The sequence below is a fragment of the Pimephales promelas genome, chromosome 7 (assembly GCF_988280905.1).
Source record: "Pimephales promelas chromosome 7, fPimPro1.hap1.1, whole genome shotgun sequence".
Lineage (NCBI taxonomy): Eukaryota > Metazoa > Chordata > Actinopteri > Cypriniformes > Leuciscidae > Pimephales > Pimephales promelas.
The window spans coordinates 17,249,269-17,261,340 of NC_142775.1; the positions used below are offsets into that span (position 1 = coordinate 17,249,269).

Below are 12,072 nucleotides of genomic sequence, written 5' to 3' on the forward strand. Positions count from 1 at the left end.
CTTCGAGTTTCAAAGTATCATCTGTCAATTTACTTATTAATTTAATAAACACATCAAGAGACTGCACAGCGAACACTTTAATCATTGTAATTAATGCATGTAGCTGCATTCCCCTCTCTGTGTGTATTAGCAAGCACTAGAGAATAAATAAATTAAAATATATACAGCCTTCAACTAATTATCATGCAAATACAGCAGCAACAAAGCATTGAGGGGCCGTTAATCTTTGCCAAAGCCTCACTGCAATTCCCAGATGTGCTTAAAGCTGTCCATAGCACAATTAGAGACGAAGTGAGATGGTAAGGGAGAGAGAATCGTCTGTCACTTACTCATTGTCAAATTAATTCCGTTTTTTTGCGCGCCCTTGGCTTGTCAGGCAGCAATACACTGAGTCACCTGCCTCACGCGACTTTATTGGGGACGTTTGATTCGTTAACAAATCGTTAACAAATATGTCCATGTCTTTCTTTCTTCAGTCGAAAAGAAATTAAGGTTTTTGATGAAAACATTCCAGGATTTTCTCCATATAATGGACTTCAGTGGGAACCAAACGGTTCAAGGTCCAAATAAGAGTTTCGGTGCAGCTTCAAAGGGCTTTAAACGACACCAGACGATGAATAAGGGTCTTATCTAGGACCCTTCGAGTCATGACTCGAAAAAAGATTTGTTAATTTTGATGAAGAAGTTTGAACAGGAGAGTCACAAACACTTATCACAGAACAGAGCAAGGCGAGCATTTGTGCTTATAAAACTTAAACTTTTTAATTTATTTTTGAAATGACCGATCGTTTCGTTAGATAAGAACCTTATTCATCGTCTGGTGTCGTTTAAAGCTGCACTGAAACTCTCATTTGGACCTTGAACCGTTTGGTTCCCAATGAAGTGCATTATATGGAGAAAATCCTGGAATGTTTTCATCAAAAACCTTAATTTCTTTTCGACTGAAGAAAGAAAGACATGGACATTGGATGACATGGGGGTGAGTAAATTATCAGCAAAAGTTTTTTTAAAAGTGAACTACTCCTTTAAATGTTGCGGTAAAGACTAAAAAATGACTGCAAAACTGTACTGAACACGGAAGTTGTAAAGTAACAATTTATCGCAATTTTCGACCATTTAGCCAAATATTTTATAATGATATCCACATACAGAAGATGCAATTATCACATTAGTTATGACGTAAAAGAACAATAGCTGTAGGTATTTGTTGAAGCGATTCGTATGAATGATCCGTCTTTCTAGAAGCTCGAGCTCAGATCCATTTAATCACCTGACCTGTTGCGCAATGTTCAGGCGACCTCAAAGTTCACGCGAGTCACGCGATGGATACGCTTGCATTTGACAAGGGCACGCGCTGGCGGTGTCAACATTACAGGATTTTAATTGACTTTTGGAGATGAGCTGGAGTATACAAAGAAATCACCAAATGCTATCAAGAACTCATCAGCCTAGACGTTTTGTCCATGCATGGTAAGAGTGAATAGGGCAGGGGCATGCTATTATGCCGCCTGCCAATCCAATTTGTTCTGCATGTAGAAAGATACATTGAATACTGCGGCTGCGGGTTGCATCACATGGTTTTGTTTGCAATAGAGTGGCAGGCTGATTGCTTGAGCTAAAATTGAGAAGATGGTGAGATCAGGCAGGGCACTGGAGGCCATTTAAAGGAATACAATTTTTGCAAGGTATATCAAGGTAATATCAAGATAAACTGCATGTGAGGTTATACTACCTCATATTTAGGATGACCAGACTTTTTTTTTTTTTTAAACTGCAGTCAGTTGTTTTTCCTTATTAAAAAGTTTTACATATAAAAATATGAATATAACATTTGGAATTATTTTATTTAAATAATAAGATAAAATAATTAATTAAATAATTGTCCTATTCGGCCACTTCCAATTCCACTTCCACATGAGCAGGTTATTTTGTTGTTGGCTTGGTTTCTAGATAGTGCAACTGTCAGATTCCAGAAGTAAACTTCCCATTCAAAGAACACTCTCATGAAGCACTACAAATGATATATTATATTATATACTGTATATGTATGTATATATATATATATATATATATATATATATATTAAAATATCTTTAAATCAATAATTTTAGATATTCACATTGTTTTTATTATTGATTATTTATTGTCTTTTGCAATGCTTCATGTGATTATATTTATTTGCCCTTTAAGTAGGCTACATTGTGTTTTTGTCCAATTGTCATTTTTTTATGCTTCAAATCAAAGTTCGCATGGTGATTCACTTTGTAGCTGGTTGTTTTGGTGCATGGCTTGTAACTCTTAAGGGTTAGTTCACCCAAAAATTTAAATAATGTAATTAATGACTCGCCCTCATGTCATTCCAAGCCCGTAAGACCTCCGTTTATCTCCGGAACACAGTTTAAGATATTTTCGATTTAGTCAGAGTGTTTCCTCTCCCTCCATTGAAAATATATGTACGATATAACGTAGACTCACTGTATTCCGGACATCACGGTGTTCCGGACACTAGACCGTTTCCCGTTGTTAAAATGTATGCGTTATATATTAGAAATGACTCCTTCTACCTGTCCGAAACACAGTGAGTAGAATTTTTCATCCGGAACACCGTGAGTCAACGTTACTATCCTTGTCCAGAAAGGAAATAAAGACATCATCAAAGTAGTCCATGTGACATCATTGGGTTAGATTTTTGGACCATTTTGGTCCAAAAATAACAAAAAATACGATTTTCTTCAGCATTGTATTCTCTTCCGGTTCTGTTGTCAATCCGCATTCAGTGACGCTGATTGCTGACGTGTTTCTGGTGTATCCGTGTATTCGGGTTCAAATAAATATGGCTGGGCAAAAAAATCCAAGTCTTCCTCTGTGTCAAAATACTTAAACATGTTTGCAAAGATTGTTTTGTTTACAGTGTGCATCTCCCTCAGACTGTAAACGAAGCTCGGGCACACTGATAACACGTTAGCAGCGTCACTGAACGCGGATTGACAACAGAACCGGAGGACAATACAATGCTGAATAAAGTCGTAGTTTTTGTTACTTTTGGATCAAAATGTATTTTCTAATCCACTGGTGTCACATGGACTACTTTGATGATGTCTTTATTTCCTTTCTGGACAAGGACAGTATATCGTACTTACATTTTCAATGGAGGGACAGAAAGCTCTCGGACTAAATCTAAAATATATTAAACTGTGTTCCGAAGATGAACGGAGGGTGAGGGTGAGTTCTTAGACATACCACAGCGTGGGAACCATTATGACTTACCTACTTTATCTGTGATGGGGTGGATAGTGAGAGCTTGGGTGTGTGTGTGTGGGGAGGCGTGGGTGTGTGTGGTGTGTGAGGTTAAGGTTTTTCTTATATTTTGTATCTACTCTGTTGTTTTGCTGTTTAATGTTCAGGACCCCCATGAAAACGAGATGTTTCATCTCATGGGGCTGATCCTCAAATAAATGTTCATAAATAAAATAAATAAACCAGGATTTATTACTGAATTCCAGAAGCCTGGAATTGTCATGGGTAAATTAGGAAATCATGTTTTCTCATCCCCAAAAATGTTGACAAAAAGCTGTTTTCATGCAGTGTTTTGTCTAGAGGAGCCTATAAAAGGCCTACTAGTTACAAATACTTTGCTTTGCATATGATCGTAGGCCTTCCTTTTTATGCATACATTTAAGTTATGTGCAAGCCAGTAAACAAGTTCAGTAGTTGAAAGTTGCTCAGAATTAACTGATAATATCATATTAGAAACAATTTTGAGAAATGTTTCTGCTCTGGCACTTAACACAATTAGAGGCCTTATTGCAGCATTGTACAATAAAGTACAATAAGTCACCCAAACCCTTAACACCCGTGAATGCTTCCAAATCCATTGGTAACCCACTTAAGAGGAATCAAATTCTCTCAGGTAATTACAGCTACGGAGCGGCGTGCCCTTGTACGCAAACTTATATGCTCCAACGAGGACTTTAGTCGGAAATTTTAATCACATTTTCCATTCATCCCTGATGAATTCAAAGTATATGGCCCTGTTTTTCTACTATGAAATCCAATTTTGGCAAAAGACTAAAATCTAATTGGCCTCCTTTTGTTCATCACGACAGTTACAGCCCGTGCAAAACAAAATAAGCAAACTGAGACTTATTATCAGCACTCTAATTATCATAATGACCTTATTTGCCTAAATATTGTCCCTATTAGTCCAAGGGAAAGTAAGGAGTCCATCGCGTAATGAACCGCCGGGGTCTTGTATCATGCTAGGGACTTTGACATGCCTTTTATTACTTTAACACTAAATGGAGGAAATGATGTGGCTCTTGTTGGTGATTACTTAGTGTCTCCTTGATGTCAAAGTGAAGAGTGTATCCTCTTTTAATATTTGATTGTTTTTTTTTTTCTTACGCAATTTTATCCAATTCATCATTGTGTGTGCTAATTTACTGAGCTTGTGACACTCAGTGATCTGAGTTACAGTGTAAGTGGACCTTCTAAGACGATGTTGTCGTTTGATGTCAAATTTCCTTTTGGCAAATTGACTACATTGAGGGAAAAGAGTTTGTGCAAAACATCTTTTCCTCATTTCTCAGACTTTCAAACCCTACGAACTCTATAAACAACAGTTTGTGCGCAACACTTGCAGTCTTTTAATGTCTGTAGTGCTCATATAGGCTATATGTGTATTTATTTCTTAATGAGGCCACCTATTAATGCACTTATTTTGGTCCATTTTAAAAACATTTTTAATCTATGCATGTTTGCTCTCACTGATCAATTAATCCGTGTCAGGCCTCAAACAGAACTTTAGCATGAGGTTAGTTGCTTATTTCCTACTTATCCTTATCAGAGTTGTGTTGGGGTGTTTTGTGCAGGCTCAAAAGCACAACATTAACAGCACAGTTGTCATAGACGTTCTTGCGCGCACAGTGAACTGGGCATGCATTCTTGTGACACATCAAGCTCGTTAAAATAGCTGAGAAACTATTGGTGGTGAACGCAAAAGAATACAAAATAGCGAGAAACAGTCTCCATAACCAAGGCAAAAGCCAAAAAAAGAAAAGAACAAGAAAGTGAGGCACTGAGAGGAAGATATTGAAGTCTGATTGCACTCCGTCTTTGTCTGGATTTGTTTCCCTGCTTGTTATTATTACGTTTAGAAAAATGACAATTACACGGAAAAAAAATCAGAGGGGAATATTCATTACGTTTCATTATCTGCTCCACCAAATTGCATCAAGCTTATAAAATATTTCTTTCACTTGTTCAAAGGCTTGTTAGCGCTTAAATTCAATTACCGCTGACTGTAACAGACTGTCAGGACTTTTTAGCAAATCATTAGTCAAGGTTTACTCCTGGGCAGAGAACAGCCGCTTGACAGCCTTAATTGTTGTGAACCATTTAAAGGTCCACTAATGAAGCGGGGCTATAATCGGCCAGTAGTAGTTGGCTCGAGATTGAAATTTCCAAAACTTTGGCAAGATCAAAGCGAGACAGTGGAGACCATTTGCTAAATTATCAGCTCGAAATGTGACCTTGCTTTTTCCGTCTGAGACGGAGGGGAGGAAAAGGTTGCCCTCAATCTGCAGTGCCTTTCATCTAGAAATGAAATAACATGGAGAAATATGAATTAAATATTGTCTTGGAGGAAGAGGCGAAGAGATGTACATCTTGACATGGTGACAGCAGCAGAATCTTGCGTTATGGGCAAGGGTTTGATTCCCGAAGACGGCAGAAGAGCAAGAAGCTTGACCAATCATTGCTGAGTCATAAATAAAGCATCACTGTTGTTGTAATCCACACACTTGTAGGTGAGTGCAGCAGAGCATTTTAAAAATCGAAACTATCCTTAAACTATCTCAGAATTGTGTTCAAGGTAGGATCCGTTTCATAACAGCCTTTTTAGCCTTTGTGTTCCCATGTTCCACACTAAACTCCCTAGCCCACACCCAATCCATTCAAATCATGTACTTTTAAGCTCTTAGCAGCTGCTTTGCTACTTGATGTAATAAGAACATACTAAGCTTCTTTGTAGCTCTGTGTCCATTTTTTTCTGGTCAGTGTGTCCTCGCTGGATTCTTCAGAGTGATTTTTTTGTTTGATTGGTCCATTGATGTCACATTGGACAGATACTTGGATGGAAAATAGGGGTAAGAGTGTTTTATGTAGTTATTAGCGTAAGTGCTATATCACAGCTACTCCACGGTTTTTGAAATTTAGCACATTTCACCTGAAACAGAGTTTACAAAATGATCACTGGCAAGTAGCTAAAGACATGTGAAGGGTAATTCAGACAAAACCTGTGACCTGTACATGGCGGAATAAGTAGTTGCGATCCTCTTATTAGGGGCTTTTCCCACACATTTGATCCATAAATTGCCTGAAAATTTCTGGGAGGTGTTTTCGTAAACCCCCGCTCCTGTGCAGATATGCTTGTTGGTGCTTTCACATCATTGGAATGTACTACACTCTGACCGAAGACTCACAATGACTCACTTATGGCAGCATCGCACCAGTCACCCACACCAGAACACTTTTGCTCTGAACCCCACCAGCTGGCGGCCCACAAAACATAGAAGATTAAATGTACTGGACCACGGCTTGCTGTCGAGGTACTGATGGAACCTTTTAAGTGCGAAATTGTTGCAGAGTGAAAGCGCAGCGCACTCGGCTGATGTCATTTCACAGCTGTTTGCTCAATTAAGCTGTGCAATGGCACGGTCCCCACTTTACTCATTTGCTCTACACATCGGGACCTCCTCTACAGTTAATGCAGAGGTCTTTGTGACCTCTCATGAGCACTGGTTCAAAAGATTTGACTTCACTCATCACATTGTTAGGCTGTTGAGAGGATCGCTCCCCTTGTTGCTAGTTGTCCATCAGTTGTTCTCAGACTAGCTGTGGTTTTTGTTCCCGTCTTTGGCTTCTCTTCAATTAACATACAGCTTTTGCAGCTGCTTGGATGCTTCGTCTTTTGTGATTTTAAGAGCTGCCCCTTGTTTAAGATTCATCTTTCATCGAGCAAAAGCTAGCATTTTGGGGCTTAAGCTTGTGGTCGCAGCCTTCGCTCCATCAACCTGTGTGTCCTCACACATTGGTTAAGCGCTCGATGATTAATGGATGCTGTGGCGTTCCCTTATACCTGCAACTATTAGCATTGATTTATCTTGTATAATATTCCCTTCTTGTCAGGGACGTCTGATCACTGTCAGCTTCCTGTGCTTCATTTCAAGGAAAGAAATTGTACAATGTAATATTATGTGGATTTGTTAGTGGAAATTATTTGTGTAGAGACTCTAAATGAGGATCAATAATAGATATGAGTGTCCATGATAAAGAAAAGGAAAAAGCTCTTTGAATTGTATGGCTAAAATGTTATGTGGTTTTACAAACAAATGTTACTTTTAACCTTCAAATGGTCTTCGTTTTCTGTTTACATTTCTGGGCTTCAGGGTCTGCACGACCCCAACAATTGATTGAGTAATTGTACAAAAAATATACATTTTTAATCATACAAATAATATATATATATATATATATATATATATATATATATATAATTTTTTTTTTCTTATCTATTCATTAATGCTGTGTTTTTGGAGATATAAAGTACCTTTGTATCCATATCCCACACAATTCCTCAACTACACCATTAGCTTGCATATGAAATATTATTTATTATGATACATTGCATTTATGCTCTAGTTCTAGGCCTCAATTTCTGTGTAAAAATTTTCAGATTCATGCCGGATTTTTTTTTTTTCCCATTCATTTCAATGTGGGGTCATATTGACCCCGAAGACCAGAAACATTTTTTTTACATGCCTTCAGAACAACCGAATCAAGTCAAGTTTTTGTGTGTGTCTATAGATAGATAATGTATGAAAAGTCACAAAATCTTATTCCAATTATTTTTTTTCAAATACTAATAAGTTTTGTTATACTATTTTTTTTAAGATTAATGATCACATTGATGTGTAATTTAGGAATGAAAATCTTGCCCATCGTATAGATGTGTTTTGTTAACACTTTACAATACGGGTGCACCAATATGCATTAATTCATGCCTAACTAATGCACAGATAATCATGAGTTAATGTATAAATAATGAAGAACTAAACCATTAATTAATGATTACTGCATCAGCAACTAATAACGAGTCTATATGATTAATAGATTAAGTAATACATTAATTGCTATTAATTCATTAGCATTATGCTAATGAGTTAATTGTGTCATTGTGTATTAATGTGTCATTGTGTATTAATTCCTTAATAACATATTTTATTAACTAATAGTGTAAATTAACGTGTTAATACCACAATTAGTCAAAGCTATGCTCTTCAACTTCCAGTTGTCTGCTTTAATTAATCATTAGCTAATGAGTAGCAAAGGTATCATTATGTTATGACTTTACTTGTTGGGGCACATCATTATTAACTAGTCATTTAGTAATTGTAGTAATTTCCCCATGAATTTGCACTAACAATGAAGTAATTAATCATGTATTAATGCATATTAGTGTACCTGTTATATTATGTATGCATTGCATTTTTCATGTGTTTTTTTAAATCAAGTATAAAAAAAGAAAATGATCATATACCCGTCTCATCAATGACCATGATCAGAAGTAACCTTGCTTGCTCAATTTCACAGGAATTTTTTTTCTGTATAATTTTAGATGGATTTATGAGAGGAAATCACATTGGCAGACCACCATCTGAACTGCCGCCGTCATCAGATAACAGAAGTTGACGAAAAGCCTATAGACCCAGCACAAAGAGTGAGTAGGTCTTTTTTCGCCTCTGGAAATACCTCCCAAGAAAGACGTACACCACATGGCCAGAGCTTAGTTCAAGTCACTCAGAGTTATTGGGTTTTGACAGTGTGTGCCATCAAGGCTTTACCCCCAACAGGTGTTTTGCATTCCCCTCTTGAGGGTGGCCTGTACAGAGGCAGAATAGCTCTCGCTTGAATTGTTCCCTCCTCTGCCATTTGGCCAATCGGGTTCCGGCAATCTCACACACATTTCTTTCATTGCTACTTCAGACAACGCATATATGCAACAGAGAGCTGAACTGTAAACGTCAGACTTTGAACCACGAACCTGCCAAATCCTGCAATATGGTGCCATCTTCAGTGAGCCTGGAAAGACTTTGCGACGTAGCGTTCTCTTTTTCAGCCGTTCTATATCCAGCACTTGAGTTTGGCGCTCGTGGAGTTCTGTACTCGCCCCCCCACCCACCTCCCGCCGTCATCAAGTATTCCACACTAAAGCGCAATAGAATGTCAAGACGATGATAAGAAGCAAGCTGCGAGCTGTCAATGTTGTCCTGATTAGGGAGCGAGGCTGAGGTGGGATCCGTAGCTTGAGCGAGCAAATCTCGAAAGTCCTCGCAAGATATCTCTCCTCTAGCAAATCAAATGCAGCTGTAAGGGGGTATCTGTTGCACCTGAGCTCCAAACAAGAGGAGTCTTTATTATTATTTTAATTAGGTTCTTTGTGTTTAATTTCCCCAGGCTTACCCTGAGTCAGCGCCGGTGTGAACGAGGAAGCGTGCACTTTGAGTGCCGATACCCCCAAGTGATTATAGCGCAGGTACAATAGCTGGCATGTATAAAATTTCTCTTATTAAAGTCAATACATATACATATGTCTGATGCATAATTTATGGATGCTTATACCAGCAGCATGTAGTGCCAACATGGGAGAATAGCTTCACAGACTTTAGACTTTTTTTTTTTTTTTGCCTTCAAAGTGTTTTAGATCGAGCATCAGGCTTTATAGGGAATTCTGCCGAGCTTTCAGCAAACACTGATTTGGGTGAACGTCCCAAATGTAGTTCCCTCCACATTTATTTGACCAGGATACCAAATATTTAGAGACAAAAGTTTCTTATTCTTTTACAGATTTTTGTATTGTTTTAATAACATATTAGAGCACAGTGAATGTACAACCATAAAAATACATAAAGATTTTATAAAGGTTTTCACACTGGAGTCTTGCAGGACTAATCCTTGGGGAAATGCAGTTCATTAATTATTAGCTGAGTTTTCATTCATTCAAATTTATGGATTTGGCAGACGCTTGTATCCAAACCGTCTTGAATTGCATTGAAGTTATACGTTTTTTTTTTTAGTTCATGCTTTACCGGGGAATCAAACCCATGTTAGGAGCTATACGAATTTGTTTTCCACTTATTTTCAGGATTTCAGACAAAGAAAATATATATTAATAAAATAGCCACATTTTATATTGTATATGCTTGCTGGAGGTGGGTCATTTTCTTTATTTTGTTCGTTATGGTGGCAAACTTATACCAAATAAATTCCAAGTTGTGCATAACACGTCAATTTAAGACAATATGACCAATATTGTTACATTTGTAAGACTGGAAAACTGGAACTGGTTGATGGAAAGGACCTTGCTTTCGAATTAACATGTGAACAACTCACACACCCCACTCACGCAGAGATCACTCACACAAGAATTTAAAAGGTTTTAATGTGAATGTGATAATCTTTCAGGATTGTTTAGTATCATTTTGAAGGTCTCAGGGTGACTGGTAATAATGTGTCATTTCCAAAGATGTAAAAGAAAAGGTAATATGGTTTTTAAGAAGTTTAGGAATAACTAGCCCACAAAGGAATGTGGTCTCATAGGCACGCCAAAGGTGTGAATGCTAATTTCCACTATTCTTAAAGAGATGGTCAAAGTTTGTTGGAGGAATACCGTAACTTTCTATTGTAACCTGGTGATTTAGATATCAGGTAAGATATCTGGCTATATAAGGAAATGCAATGGGGACTTCGGGGCTGTTGTCTGTATCAGATTAGCCCGTAGGCTGGGAGTTCTGACTCCCAGCTCACATAGCCACGTCGGGTAAAAGGATTTTTCTTTGTTCTAGAAACATTTGATGGTTTGCATTGGTTATCTTATGGAATTGTAATAATTCATTTACCTGACATAATAAATTGTTGTTATAATTGATTATTCTAACAGACTTTGACTTTGGCATTAACGAATTAAATGATGCACAGATATCATTGATAAACCTTTTTCATTTTATGGAGTCAGATGAAACGAGTTAATGCATAAGATTAAATGTGTTGCATTTAAAGAGCCCCTATCATAGCATTTGAAATGTTCCTATTTTTGTTTTAGGAGTTCCCAAAAACAGTTTAACATGCATGCAATGATAAAAAAAACACTTTATTTGTCTTATAATATGCATTTATTTTTAACTGATTTGCTCACCGACTCTCAAATGATTCGTACAACGACTCATTTTTCCAAACCACTCCTTTGCGTGACGTTAATCGGCGGTGATTGATCTGATGACAGACCCAGTCAGTTGTTTGTTAGCATAACGCATAAACATATTGATAAAGCACTGCAGTACTATAAGATGCTCTATTCTTTATGACAACTCCAATAACAGCGACAAACATTTCACATATTTAAAAAAAATTACATTGGAGACCTAGAAGCTGCGCTGAGCGTAACTTACACACACACACACACACACACAGATACACGCGCACACACATACTGCCTCGCGCCCCGACGCAACAAAATAATACTTACAGGTTGTGATTCGAAGGAGGAAGCTGATCCATATACACAGGGTAAGTAAGTTACTGAGCCCTCCTTCAGGAACAACTGCTTGCGAATGCACATTTGAATTCATTTATGTTTTTGACCTAACATTCGTCAATAAAATGTTGAGAACACAATCGGGCTATACTGTTGTGGTATCGTTGCAAATATGAACTCTAACCACCGATTCTTCACATGCTCGTCCTTGGTAAATGAAAACAAAGTGGCTGAACTATCTTTGCAATGTAGAACACAGCGTCTTCTCGACATGATGCTATGATGAAGTATTTTGTGTCGCGGCCAGTATGTCTCTACGTCACTACGAACCAGCTAATGACTCGTTTCAAAAACAATTCATTTCATAGACTGAGAGTCGACTCTCACTTTTGAAAGGCAATAACTTTATATTCGGTGCACTTTCAGATATAAATCTTTGCAGGATGTTTTCATTCACACACCATATGAACAGTAAAAAA

At 37.6% G+C, this 12,072-nt stretch overlaps 1 long non-coding RNA gene across 1 annotated transcript; it reads left to right on the plus strand.

The window, feature by feature from the left end:
- Positions 1-1,342: 1,342 nt before the first annotated feature.
- On the plus strand, positions 1,343-9,612 carry LOC148978322 (uncharacterized). The gene is made up of 3 exons (XR_016169398.1): positions 1,343-1,470; positions 8,678-8,779; positions 9,517-9,612. It is a non-coding gene; the product is annotated as an uncharacterized LOC148978322 (long non-coding RNA).
- The last annotated feature ends 2,460 nt before the right edge of the window (positions 9,613-12,072 follow it).